This window comes from Macaca fascicularis, chromosome 11, assembly GCF_037993035.2.
Source record: "Macaca fascicularis isolate 582-1 chromosome 11, T2T-MFA8v1.1".
Lineage (NCBI taxonomy): Eukaryota > Metazoa > Chordata > Mammalia > Primates > Cercopithecidae > Macaca > Macaca fascicularis.
In genome coordinates, this window is record NC_088385.1 from 77,511,626 (window position 1) to 77,526,444 (window position 14,819).

General features: G+C 39.2%; 1 protein-coding gene across 3 annotated transcripts in view; it reads right to left on the reverse strand.

Moving 5' to 3' along the window:
- The window catches only part of PTPRR (protein tyrosine phosphatase receptor type R), a 278,487-nt gene that overhangs the window by 133,365 nt on the left and 130,303 nt on the right, over nucleotides 1-14,819 (reverse strand). The gene's annotated exons all lie outside the window — the stretch shown is intronic.

A 14,819-nucleotide genomic window follows, 5' to 3' on the forward strand; every position in this document is an offset into this window, starting at 1 on the left:
CAGTTGTTTGGGCAAACACTCAACTTTCAGTTTGCTTAGGAAAAAATCTAAATATTAAAAAATTCCTAAAATACAAATCAAATTATGATAATGATATCATAATTATCATAATAGTAATAATAACCTTCACTGAAGCCCCAGCATGATTACTACAATGAAACCATGAAATAATTTACTGTATATATTTTCAAAAATGCCTCATTAGTCATTTGAGAGATACTCAAGGTAGGGAAACCAAATCTTCATGCATTTCTTTTATTCTTATAATACTTAATTCACTAATTTGAACATAGAAGGCTATCAATAACTGTTGAATGGCTGCAATATCACCTGTTCTGTAAAGCTAGGCATCCTTGTGAATACACACTTCTATAATAATGAGATTGGTTTCCATGTGCAATCTCCTATAGAGTAGGAACTCTTTAGGGGAACTTCCCTTAGTTTGCTTTAAAAAGAGATTTATACTGTTTCAAGCATTTATAATCTCATAAGGAAATACCATAATATATCCTCTATTTTGTACCTGCAAGTAGGTAATAAATAAGGGATTGGAAGCTGGATTAAATGCTCAATGCTACAGGAATCAGAGAGAATTTGGGAGGTCAAAAGAGGTATAGGGTTCCCAGTCAAGATGATGGGCCCAGCTAAAGCTCCAGCCTGCATTTCCACCTTAGGGTCTCTCAATGCTTGCATGGAGGCAGGGGCCCTAAGGTTTGGTTAATTTAGGTGCCTGGAACTGGACTCCTTGTGAAAAATGAAGATCCAGAAAACGGCAGAATCATTGAGAAAGTCTACCTAAGAGAACCCAATAATAGGCAACAATTTGCTTCTGGGGAGGAGACATAAGAATGATGTTGGAGTATATAGAAAGCTATGTCAAACACAATCAGTAACACTTTAACATTTTTTCAAATTTATTTTTTTTTAAAGCTTAAAACAACAGAAATTTCTTGTCTTGTCATACTAGAGGCTAGAAGTCTGAATCAAAGTGTCAGCGAGGCCATGTTCCCTCTTAAATTTGTAGGGGAGAATCCTTCCTTGCTTCTTCTAGCTTCTGGTGTTTGCCAGCAATCCTTGGGATTCCTTGGCTTACAGATACATCACTCTAATCTTTGCATCTGTCATCACTTGGCTCTCTTCTCCCTGTGTCTTCACATCATCTTCCCTCTGAGTCTCTGTGTCCAAATTTTCCCTTTTTATAAGGGCCTTTTTATAATGGATTAGGAGCCCTCCCTACTCCAGTAAGACCTCATGTTAACTTGTTACACCTACAACCACCTTATTTCCAAATAAGGTCACATTCTTAGGTACTGGAAGGCTAGAACTTCAACATATAAATTCTGGGGTGGTGGTGAGGTAGGATGCAATTCCACCTTTAACAACAAAAAAGTCAGAATTCTGAGGAAAGAAGTTGCTAATTTGTAGCCAGGGAATTGACCAAGAACTTTAGTAATTTTGCACGTTTTCTTTTAGGCTCTGAGTCAATACAAGTAGGAAGTTCAGCTGGTTCCCTGGGTGTTCATTCCCGGTTGGAGAGCTGTTTGGGAGGCTGGGAAGGTCCATCGGAAGCATAATTCTATTCCGGAGGTGGCTTGGCAGATGGAGCATATCATGGGTAAAGGCAGTGGTAAAGTCTTGGTGAGGCAAAAAAAGAGGTAGATGAATCCAGACACAATTTGAAATAGACCTTTCTGTTCCAGGTTCACTTCTCAGCATGTCACAGAAAGCAATTCCTACTAGATCTGAGGAAGGTGACTTCTCTCTCAACAAAATGTTACCTTCTTCCAGAGAGTAATAATTTTTTATTAAATAAAAAGCATCTAATGGTACATAAGTGTTTGCTACATTATTTTCTGTATTTTTAATAGCCTAAATATGTATCCAATATATAACAGAATATTTTAATGCAGAAAGTAAGACTTGAAGCCAACCTTAAAGGACAAGTAGGATTTGGAAATGCAGTGATGAGGAAAATAGCACTATACTGTTAAACACAATAGACGCATCTACCTGGCATACCTGGGAGACTAGAAATACTCAGTCCACCTGGTCATCCTGAGAAATACAGGCTTCCTTTCATCCATGGCCTCTTTTCATCTCTACCAGACTGCAGAAGCTGCCATTAAAGATGAGACACTGTATTGGAGACTCTGTCTACTACCCTTCCCTTGCAAGGTCAAAGATGGATTCCTTAGTTTTCTCAAATGGTGATGAGTAACCTCTGTCTCACCAGCAGTGTTTGTCAGGCAGGGTGAGCTGGCACACAGTGTGCCTGAATCCCCACAGGCAGGATTTGGAGCCAATTGTCTACGCTGGGAACCCACAAGGCCCCTCAAGGGGGTTGTGTACACACTGGAGAACTCAATTCCCAAGGCCATGATTAACTTGAGGCTTGTAACTGTGGAAACAGTATTAAAGTCTCAGACTGAAATGGTAAATGGGAAGTGAAATGGGAACTAAAGATTTAAAAATCACTGAAAAAGGGCAACTTTGCAAAAATATAAAAGCTGTACATTTGAAACAGAAATTTAGACTACCCAACTATAGTGAAGAAGTGAGTTGAAGTAATTAGTTGAAATTGAAATCATCTGGTTCATTGCATCAAAACATTTGAATGATTTTCCTCAGTTCTCTGCTTGCCTGCGAAAAGTTGCATTGATTTTGTAGAGCATGCACAGATTTCTGACTATTCCCCATAAAAATAGTGATGCTAAAATATAGTACAGACAGATATCTACGTATTTGAAGGCCTAATATGTGCCAGACATTATATATGAGTGCCATTTGAGAAAAAGAAAGGATTCTAGACAAAAATGAGAATTTTATTTTAGACAAAATAAAAAATATATGACTTTATATAGTTAGAAGATATATGCTACCTTCTTCTCTCTGGATAGATGCTAGAAATGCACAGCCTCTCCTCATCCTATTATGTGAAATCGTAACAAGTATGACAGGATATACATTTTCACAGCAGTAACAAGGCAACAGCTTTCAAGTTGCTGTACAACATTCTGCGATATATTTTTGTTTGGATTCTAAACCTGTTTGGTCATTTCTAACATTTAATGTACAAATGATTTAAGATTTTAATTTCAAAGAGATTAAAATGTTCTTTCCAAATGCAAATGGTAAGCCACTTTACAACAGTAAATAATTTCAAATAGTTACTACATAAGAACAATTGAGTATTTTTATTGTTATGACAAATATATAAACACACAGAAAAAAATTAAACATACGAAATTCAAAGACTTCCAATTCTACCTATATTTAAATATAACCGGGCCTCTGTCTTTGTTAGATTCCTTTGTCAGTTCCCCACTACTGTTCCCCTCCACAAAGGAAATACTACTTTATGACAAGACTTTCTTTGTTTGGTCCCCAGACTGTCCACCAAAGTAGTTAAAGCCTATGGGCCTTAGGTACAAATCGAGGTGATAGGATTGACGAAATGTAGCACTTTTAGGTACCAGCATTATGTTTGAATTATAAGTATGTGGTTGGCTTTTAGCTATTTACTTTTTAAAGGATAATTGAATCATTTTTGCCTGGCAGGGAGGCAGTTAGTCCCCTCCTGAAGTTATTAGGCAGCCTGGTCTTTCATTTGGTCATACCCAGTGAGAGTCATGACCACACCCAGTGGTCCAGTTAGGGGTCAAAGGCCAAATGTCCGTCTCTCTTCCTAAGAGATGCCTCAAGGCTCCTTAGAGAGGTGCTGTCTCAATTCCCAACAGCCACAAAAGGACCCAGCTTCCTTGAGGACCAAAGCTTGCTAGAAGAAATCCACCCACTTCTTTCTAACTCTAGTGTGCCCCTCAACCCTTTTTTTTTTAAAACCTGGAATCTTTAACTCCATTCTTGGCCAAGGAGTTGGAATGGCAAGAGATTTCCAGGAATAAAAGCAAATGTTCTCTGTTTATGCCTTTGAACTGAATAGAGGACCCTGACCTGTCAGAGACATTTTATACTTTCACCCTTTCCTTTTTCACAATTCTCTGCATTTGTCCTCTGCTATTAGTCACAGGCTAATTATTTTTATTTCTATATTACACATTTCCACCTTTCTCAGGGTCTTACACCTGCTTCCCTCTTCCTAAACGTCCTACTTACACTTCAAACTTAACATTACTCAGACTGAACTTACCTTTCTCCTTCTTCCTATCCACAGTCAAATTTGCTTCTCTTTCTACACTCACGTAATGGAATGAGCTATCATATTTGGGTACCATCCCGACTCTTCCTTCCTTATTCTTCACATGAAGAATGACACCACCATGACATCCAATGAATAGTCAAGTTCTGTCTATTCTACCTGCTAAATATTCCTTGAATATTGAACCCATACTCTCTTTATCTATATTTCCATCATTTTAGTTCAGATCATCATCATGACTAACTGGACTATTTGACTAGAATCCTAATGGGTTGCCAGTTTTCTGTGGTCTCTAATTAATTCCCCATATGGACATCATAGTTATCTGTGTAAAATGCTATCCCAATCAAGCTACTATTCTGTTCAAAACACTCTGAGAAAATCTCATTTTCTAATGAATGATCTTTAACTCCTCCATTCACCAAATTTGCCCTGTCCTTCCAGTCTTAACCTCTTACACCTTTCCACCACACACGTCATACTCCACGCATCCCTAAGGTTTATTAAACACGCCACGTCCTTTTCACATTGTCAGTGCACATGGGGATCAGTGCTAGGGGCTCTTCCTTCTCCTTGGAGACTCAGCCTTTTTGCTACCCGGAATCTTTAGCTCCAGGTAGAAGAGTTAATGATTCCAGTTCAAGATTCATGGTTGGCAAAAACCATTCTGTCAGGCTTCCCTGACTTCCCCTTCCTTCGTTGTTTCTTTCAGTTCTTCAATAGTACTGTGTTGGACTTTAGGATTTTTTTGTTTACATTTTCATAATAAAAATATCATGCTTACTACAACAAAATTTAAGGTACAGATAGATATATGGTAAAAAGTGAAAATACGATTCCCCTTCCTAACCCTTCATCCTAATCCCCAGAAATAACCCTGCTAACCATTTATTGTGTATACTTCCAAATATTTTCTATGTGTACATGGTATAAAACTATATGTACATATCATACATAATATATATTACTATTAAATACAAATAGGATTGAACTATACATTTTGTTCCACAACTTTTTTCATTAATATATCTGAGATATAGTTCTATATTTATAATATATACCATCATCAAATATCATGCTTTGATTCTCATCTAATAATTTCTTATTTTTAAGATTAGTTTATTCCACTCATTTGTTATTTCAACAGATTTAGATGTGTTTTATTACTTTGTTTATTTTGTTTTTATTCTTCCTTAGTTTTCAGTCTTTTGCTATATTTTCTGTTTTTTAGTTGTTATTCTACTTTTTTCTTCCCATGTCTATATTTATAACATAAAATAAGGCATGAAAATATATTTAAGCCATTATTTCTTGGTCTATAAAATTTAGGAAGTCTTTATTAACTTCTGCCATGAAAAATGAGAAAATATACCACTCTTCCCACCAATTCTCATAACCTCCCAGTTTTTGTAATTATATTATTATTTCTATATTGTTATATCTAATGATATTGACATTATATTCTGTGTATTAGAGACTACCCAGAATTCTCCATGGTCAATATAAGTGAAAGTAAAGTGATACTTTCAGTCTTAGGCAGTTAACAATGAGGATGCCTTCTCCACCCTCTCTCTCTCTCTCTCTCTTCCGTCTACAAGCTGGATGGGTCCAGGGTCACCCTAAAACTGCATTAAAAATGGTGGAACTACACAAAGGCAGACATCTGAGCCCCCAGATCACTGCATGGATCAGAGGGTACCAATCAGAAACCACATTAAATAGTGACCTTAGTTAAAAACAAACTTTTATTGTGTTAAGCCACTAAGATATGGGTATGTGTTAGCACTGCTTATGCCGATGAATATGTGCTGAAACCATAATTTCTACAGTTCTATAGTGATAGTTACACATTCAAATGGATTCAGTGCTCATGACCAGTCTTTTATTTTTAGAAGGATGTCACCATTCTCGAATTCTATATTTTGATTTATCTGTTTTTCAGCTGGGTTTCATATCAAATCGCTTCTTTCAAGTGAGGCTCATGAGTGCTCTATTTCCTGAGGCGTTATATGTTTGCGAATATATTTATGGTGTTTTTAACAATAAATAACAGCTTGGCTGGATATTAAACCCCGATTCAATCTTTATTTCTATTTTTTTTTCTCTCTTTGAACTCTGCTGCTATTTTCCAATGCCTTCTGGCACTGAGAGTTGCTGTGAAAAATACTCTGGCCTGAGGCTAGTCTGTCTTGCAGCTCACTTGCCTTTCCTGTCCCTCGTCTCATAGAAATCTTTAGCTTTAAAGTTAGAAAACTTCACCAGGATATTTCTTTGGGTTGATAGTGCCTATAATCTGGTATGCCCTTATAGACTACGGATTCCAGAGCCTATTTCAGTAATATTTTCTATTATACATTTGAATGATTTTTCATCTAAACCTTTTGGTCTCATCTTCAAAGACACTAATTATGCAATTATATATTCTTCGTCTTTCTATCTCAGCACATTATTTTATGCACTTATTTTTTCTATATTGTGTTTCTATCTCAGCACATTTTATGTGCTTATTTTCTCTAAACGCTTGTATGTTTTTATTCAGCTAAAATTCTTTCAAGTCTGCACTCTATGTCCTTATATTTTTTTCAGCAGACTCTTTCCTATTTGTTTTAAATGTGATTTCAATTTCTCTAATTTTTTTTTTTTTTACTACCATCATTTATCTTCTGAATTCTGACAATTTATTCTTTGTGATTGTTGTAGACAAGATATGGACTGTCTTGATTGTATCCAACAGGAGATGACACAAAACTTATGTTTATAGTTTCTTGGTCATTTGCATTCATTTTTGTTTTTGTTTGCTTTTTAGACAGAGTTTTCACTCTTGTTGCCTAGGCTGGAATGCAGTGGCGCGATCTCGGCTCACTGCAACCTCCACCTCCCAGGTTCCAGTGATTCTTCTGCCTCAGCCTCCCGAGTAGCTGGGATTACAGACATGTGCCACCACACCCAACTAATTTTTTTTTTTTTTTTTTTTTTTTTTTTTTGTATTTTTAGTAGAGACAGGGTTTCACTACATTAGCCAGGCTGGTCTCAAACTCCTGACCTCAGGTGATCCGCCCACCTTGGCCTCCCAAAGTGCTGGGTGTACAGGCATGAGCCACCATGCCCAGCCCTCCATTCATTTTTAAGTCTTTTTTTTTTTTTTCTTTTAGGAGTTCAGCTTCTGTTTCTCTCTTAAAATCCTGCAATAACTTTCTATCCTGTTTAGAGTTAAATTCCATCATGTGGACTCACAAGGCCCTGCTTTATCTGACTCCTAGTAGCTGTGAGCTTCATCTCATAGACCTTTTTCAAGCCACTCTGTCCTTTTTCCAGTTCCTATGCTCATTTTCCCCTTAGGGGCTTGGCGTGCACCTGCCTGCTGCCTGGGGAAGTGTTCACCATTATCGGGTGGGGGCTCCTTCTGGTTGTTTAGCTCTGTCTTAACATCAGTTCCTCAGAGAGGCCTTCCCAGCCTGACCACTCTCTATCAGATCACCCTGCTTTCTTTTCCTCATAGCATTTATCGCTAGCTGACAGTTTCTTGTTTGTTTATTGTATAATCTTACTTCACAAAAATCTGGGCTCCATTGGTGTGGGGCCTTGTTAGTCTAGTTCTCTGCTGTCTCCTCAAGACCCGAAACAGTGCCTGGCACATAGTAGGTATTTAATAAATGCTTGTGAAATGAAGGGACACATGAATTATGATAACCAACACTGTAGTTATCAAGTGAAAGAATCTGAGTTATATGATAGGCTTGGAAGGGGTAACAAACCTAGGCCTCATGCTTGAGGAAGGTATGTTCAATTTAGTTTACCTGTAATACTGAATCATTAAAAAACACAAATTTAGCACAATTTGTATTTGATTTAGAATTAACATGTCTCTGACACTTTGACTACGATAACATTTAAGTGGGAGCAAAATCAAAAGTCTCATCGACTTTTTGAAACTCACTTTCTTTTTCTTTTTCTTTTTTTTTTTTTCAGACGGAGTCTCGCTCTGTCATCCAGGCTGGAGTGCAGTGGCACAATCATGGCTCACTGCCAACTCCGCCTCCTGGGTTCAAGTGATTTTCCTGCCTCAGCCTCCCAAGTAGCTGGGACTGCAGGTGCCCACCATCACACCCAGCTAATTTTTGTATTTTTAGTAGAGACAGGGTTTCACCATGTTGGCCAGGATGGTCTTGACCTCTTGACCTCGTGATCCACCTGCCTTGGCCTCCCACAGTGCTGGGATTACAGGCGTGAGCCACCGTGCCTGGCTGAAACTCACTTTTAGGAGGCAATATCAATATATATTTTATGCTATATTGATTGTACATTAAATTCAAATGTATCCAGTGTTAGTGCCCATTTCTTGCTAATTTGAGTTTTAAAATTTACCTTTCTAATTATATAAGTTAATGCATATGATAGAACATTTAGAAAACATAACGAATTAGAAAAGAGAAATAAGTATTATTTCTTTTGGGATAATCATGTATCCCATCACCCTGGGATAAGGTTGTGGTATTTTTAGCGTTAGTTTTTTTTTTTTTCCTGATACATAGGTTATATCATATAATGTATATATGTGTATATGCATATACTCACATATATCATACAAATATTTATCCATTTTCATGTGATGCTATAGCTACTACATTTCTATGGCTTTCCACTTTCCATTATATGGGCAGGAAACACTTTATTACCCAGTCCTGATGTTTTATTCTGTGTGGTAGCAGTTTTAATATAATAATATTCCTGGATTCTTCCTCTCATCAGTCTCCCTAGGAGAGGGAAAGTGACTTGTGTAATTGGTGCATTTGGAATAAGATAGTGGGGCATGTGTAGCTCTGTGCTTTCCTTTAGGGTTCTGCCTGCCTGTAAAGACCATATAATCTGGTCTGTTCTTTGCACGTGGTAAAGTAAGCCCCAAAGCCATTGTCCCTGTAGGGGAGTGCTGCGGTTTACCATTGCTGCCTGTGACTGGTGAGAAAATTTGCTTGAAGCAGATGCAGTCATAACAGAATATCACTTTCATGCTTTGAAGTCACAAATTCAGCAGCTCTGTCAGCAATAGAATTGACATTTTGATCTCCGTAAGCCCAATTCCTCTGTCTTTTCCAGGCAGGAGAGACAGCTGTTATGTCTTTTCCACTAAAACACCAATACATGGCACCAAAAAGTCAGACCAAAACAATGGGCTCTACAACTTTACAACTTTTCTTGCTAGGTGGCCTTATTTCAGCACAGATATCTATGCTTGTAGACAGGTCAGAGAAACATCATGGTAAATGGTGTTATGGAAGTCAGGAGTAGAGAGTTTCCAAAAGAGGTTTCTCAACAGAGCCAGATACTGCTGGAGGTTAAGGAAAATGTGAAAAGAAAAAGGCTGGCTGATGTGTTAATGAGTAGGTAATTGGAAGCCTTTAAGTCCTGATACTCAAAATGTGATTCAAGGTGCATTGGGAGGCCATGTGATCCTCACTGCAACTCACATGAAAAGTGCAAGTTCCTTGCGCAGCCATATAGGTGCATTCTGTACAACTACAGACTTTTTTATGCCAAAGCGTTATTGAGTGAGTTTTTAAGGGTTGGTACAATTTAGTCTTAGTAAACTAAAATTAGTATGTTGTTAGTATATTGACCCTTTTAAGAGGTGAAGGAGTGAGGTATAATGAAGAAATAGGCAGGACACCCAGACCAATTTTGGTCAGAACAAAAGGGTAAAGAGGATGGTAAACAGAGAGAATACATTTTTTCCCCATAGTTTTAAATAACTATGACCTTTATACTACAGCAACAGTATCTTAGATGACTTACTCTTCCTTCTTAAGCTCCTTATATTACTGATGAGCTACCCCTTTTAACACATGAAATAACAATACTAACAGTATTGGTAAGAATAATACGTTGAGACATTTCATAAACAGTTACAATACCAACTTCATGAGTTTTTCATATCTTTGCTCAGTTGTTATGATCAATTGATAAGCTAATTAAAACAATTCACAAAAGAGCTAAATGAGTATTGATAGAGAGTGAGAAAAGATACCTAAATTTCTTGTTTATAAAGGGTAAGACCTTGTGGACAAGGACAATATTCAGGAGCTTCTTGAATTTTGTGCTCAAACATTTAAAAGTGCTTGCCTGTTTTCTAAACTGCTAGGGAGCCTGAGCACAGCTTAACAAAATAAATATTTTTGTGTGTTCAGATGTCGCAGGTAGGAGAGCAAATACCAATCAAAAACTGCCACAGTATCAAATAATAGTTAAGATATGGGTTAGTAAGGCAGACTTGGGTTCAAACCTGGGTCGAGTGGCCTTGGTCAAATTTCTTCTCAGTAGAAGAAAATGAGGCTCAGTTTCTTCACCTGACACATGCATCCCTTTCATAGTCTTTAATGTGGACCCTACGTGAGCTATTGATAGGGGATCTTTGGGGTGTCGATTTTCTGGCCAGAAACCTCTGTGGCTGGTGGCACCTTTGCCCAAGTTCTTGTTCTGCATTCAGGAAGAATGAGGTATGTAGACAAGTGAAGGGTGAACAAGACAAAGATGAGCTTTATTAAGTGTTAGAACAGCTCAATGCAGACCCACAGTTGATAGCTTTTCTCTGTAGGCTGGTCATCTGTGGAGTGTTCAGCTCTCAGCAGAGAGGAGGCCCTGGAGAGGGTAGCTCCTCTCTGCTACTGGTCGTCCAGACATCTACTGCTGTCAACAGAGAGAAGGCCCTGGAAAGGACTGTTCCTCTCTGCAGCTGGTAGTCCCATCTCCCCGCGTCTCTGAAACTCTCAGTAGAGAGGGTAGCTCCTCTCTGTAGCTGATTGTTCTGTCCTCTCCTACTTTCAGCAGAGAGGATAGCTCCTGTCTGCAGCTGGTTGTCTCCTCTCCCTCTTCATCTCTCCACCCTCTGCCTGCTCTGGCTGAGGCCTTTATGGGTCTCAGAGGGTGGGGAAGTGCATGCTAATTAGTTCATAGGCAGCCATGGGTGGGCCCAGGAAAAAGCACCAGGAGCTCCTGCTCTGGGTCTGCAGGACTGGCAGCCCCGGCCCCCAGGCTTTACTGGGGACCTGCCATTTTCTGCCCAGGAGCCTGCCTCCCATGGCCATCCATGGTGCCCAGGCTGCTGGAACCAAGAGACACCTGCAGGTCAGCATTCAGCTGCCCTCAGTCCCCCTTTAGTTTCCCCTCTTTTTGGCACCCAAAGTCTGGGGGGTGTAAGGCTGTGGAGGGCTGACACGTCAGCACTGCCCTGAGCAGTGGGCTCAGCCCCAACCCTGCTCCCAGATGAGAGCAGGTGCCCAGAGTAGGGAGAAGTCAGGCAGCAGAAACAGGCACTCCAGCCTGCAAGGGTAAGAATGCAGGGATGCCTGGGTCTGCAACTCAGGTTTGGGTGGCTGCAGCTGGGAGCAGAGGAAGCAGGTTCCTGCTTGCCCAGTGGAGCAGGAGGCCTAGATCCGCAGCCCTGACTTGGGCAGCTGCAGCCTTGCCCAGGAGGGCGGGGCTTCTGCCTACTCCCGGCTCCCGAGAGCACAGGGGTGCCCAGGTTGCAGCAGTGGCCTGGACACCTGCAGTTGCACCTGGGGAGCTCCCACTTGCCAACTTGGAAGGGGCAGGGCTCTCGCTTATGCCGGCTCCGCAGGCTCCATGGAGCAGGGCACCTGGCCACGCCCCCTGGCAGCCTGAGGCGGGGGCTCCAGGTCCTTGCTGGGCTTGCGCTAGTAGCGGGGCTGGATGGATGCTGCCGAGAGCTCTACCTGTCTCTCGGAGCTTCGCCTGTGGCCCGGGAGCTCAGGGGCTAGCCAGATCTCCCCCTTGCCCCGAGCACAACCCAGCCCCGCCCCATTGGGCGGTCCCCAGGGCAGCGGGCTGCCGCTGGGGGGGTCTGTCTGCCTCCTCCCGACACCCTCCCTGCAGCGGCCGGCGTGATGGCAGCCGCCGCACCAGATGGCCACCACTGACGTCACTATTAGCTATAAAACAGCTAGAAGTGGCAGATAAAAGGTAACAGTAAACTAGGCTTGAAGATATGCGTTTACTACACGTCAATGTTGACAATGATTACCTTAGTGACTTCTTTGAATATTCAGTACAAGGGGAAGTGGAGGAACAACTTTGTTGATGAAATGAAGCTCTTGAACGTAGTAACCAGAATAGTAATAATATCAACATTAAAAAGTGGCCTGATTGGATTTGCAGTGTTTACAGTTAAGGAGCTTTCACCAAAAGTCAATCAGAAACTCTAGGCCCCAGGAAAAAGCAATGGTCAAAACAATTTGGTTTTGCTGAAATGCTATCATTTGTTTCTGGAGAGAATATATATATTCGAGGTTGAAGGTCAAAACGGCACATTTTAAGAACAGTTATTTGAGTTCAGTATCTCTGTTTCCATTCACTCTCCATCCTGCCCCTTCACATTACAGCTTCTGTGAACATGCAACTCAAATCCTAAATCGTGTAGAAGACTCTTTAAAGACATTGAATTAAATTCATATTCATCTTTCTTTTCATTTGTACCACTACAAATTAAATATTAATATTGAAACAAAGCCAAATTTAATGATTTAGAATAGAATCCTGTATCCTACTCATTTGAAATGCTTTTTATAACCTAGTTTTTCCTTCATTTCATTAATCTCTGTCATCTATTTTAATATTACCTCTTAATTAGTGTCCCCTTTCACATCCCCTAATAACATTCTTGTGATAAAAACTTTTCTTTCACCTGCAAAGACCTAAAATTTAGAAATTAAATGAAGAACTTTTGTACATTGTTCTGGAAATTTTAAATTCTATACAATTTTGAGTAAGCCCCCATCCTTATAAGCTGTTTTTAAAAATTATGAAATGGTGAAGGTCTCCACTCTTCCAAGTACAAATTCACTGGAGGAGATAAAGCTTCCATAAAATCTGAAATAATACTCTGTATACTTTTTATGATAGTATCATTTCTGTACTTTGTGACTTCATGTCCATTTATGCTTGTAAAAATATTTTTATAAAAGTTACAGACAGGTCTATGGATGAAATAGAAGAAAACAGATTTAATGCAAAGTTCTTTAGAGACAGGAGAAAAATCACGATTTAACCACAAATAGATATTATCCTGGGTACAGTAAACAAACATAATAGCGAGTTACTTGCTTTTAACAGAGTATTCAATTCTCATTATTATATGTTTGAGTCAACAGAACTTTCCACCTTCCACTCCCCCGATTATGTTTTCAATCTTTTATTGGGATGTTATTTTTCCCAGTTATTCTTGTTCCTTGTTCTCTTTCAGCCTCCCCTCAGTTATTACTCCCCTCCCCTTCCTTCAGTATTTCTCATGCTGATGGCAGAACCCAGGAGCCAAAGCTTGAGTTGAAAATGACTGGAATCAGGGTCAGGCAGAAACCCTGTGTGGACAAAAGCTCAACACTCAGGCAAATGTCTGAAAAACGAGGTCAGACAAATTCAGGTTTCTACATCCAGCACCATCAAAATAACAAAACTCTAATCATCACAGCCCTGACTTCTTCATTCATGGAGCTTTTCTGAAAGGACAGAGAAGACTTTTCACTACGCTGTTCAGTAAGAATTGAGACCAAGATTACTTTGAAGTGACATTTAGGGATGCTTAGAAGTAGATATACATGGGCAAAATACTAATCCTTCAGCCCCCAAGAACTTTGCATTCTAGTCATAAACTGATACTGTCCTGAGTCATTGAATATATACATACTACTTTTTTTTTTTTTAATTAAGAAATTAACAATCCTTACAGGTCATTGGAGCTTTATTTCAGATGTAGGTGAAATAAGGAGATGGCTACCTTTTATGTGCTTATATTCAATCAACAGGAATAGATTCTTTAGGGACTTTCAGCTGATCATGTGCAAAAGCTTAAGCTCTGAAGGGGCACAGAGACCACACAAGCTCTGAAACATCAGTCTGATTACAAGGGTAGTTTGAAGTCTAATGCTCCGTGGAAGGGTGTTATACCTTTACTTTTATTTTTATTCCCTCCGTGAAGTAGTTTATGTTTCACTTCAATGGCTGTAATAGGATTCTGTGTTTTCACTCTTCCGGTGAACTACACAATTCTCCAAGAAACACGGTAAAATGAAATGAGGTTTATTGGCATGTGCTTTTAAGATGCAAAAAAAACACTCTGATTTAATGTCCTTCAACTTTTATTCCTAGTAATCTTGATTTTTTCTGTCACAGGGGGAATTAATAATTTTCTGCATAGTTAAAATGAATAAAGGCAGAGTGTGGAATAAGTTTTAGCTAGTGTTTTTGTGGTCCTTTCAACTGAAGAAGGATATGGCAAAATAACAACAAGCATATAATTTTCCACAATGTGTTATTTTAGTGATTAGCACCTTGAGAACCATCTCATTTCTAGAAAAGAAAGATTCTGAGTGATGTTGTCTGCAGCATAACTTTAAAGCACAACATGACTCTACCTATTTCATCCTGTTATTACTTCTCAATTACCACAGTAAGGTTCTTTTTTTTTTCTTTTAGGAAGATTGGGGTCATGGTATTTATTAGCATTGCACTATGTCTGATCTAATTATTAAATTGTTAGAACTGCATATATTGATCAGAAAAACAAGGGAGACTATTTATAGCTTATTCCTTTTTGTGACAGCTAAATATAGAAATGGCTAATTTGATACAACAGAATCCAGCATCAATTATCAAC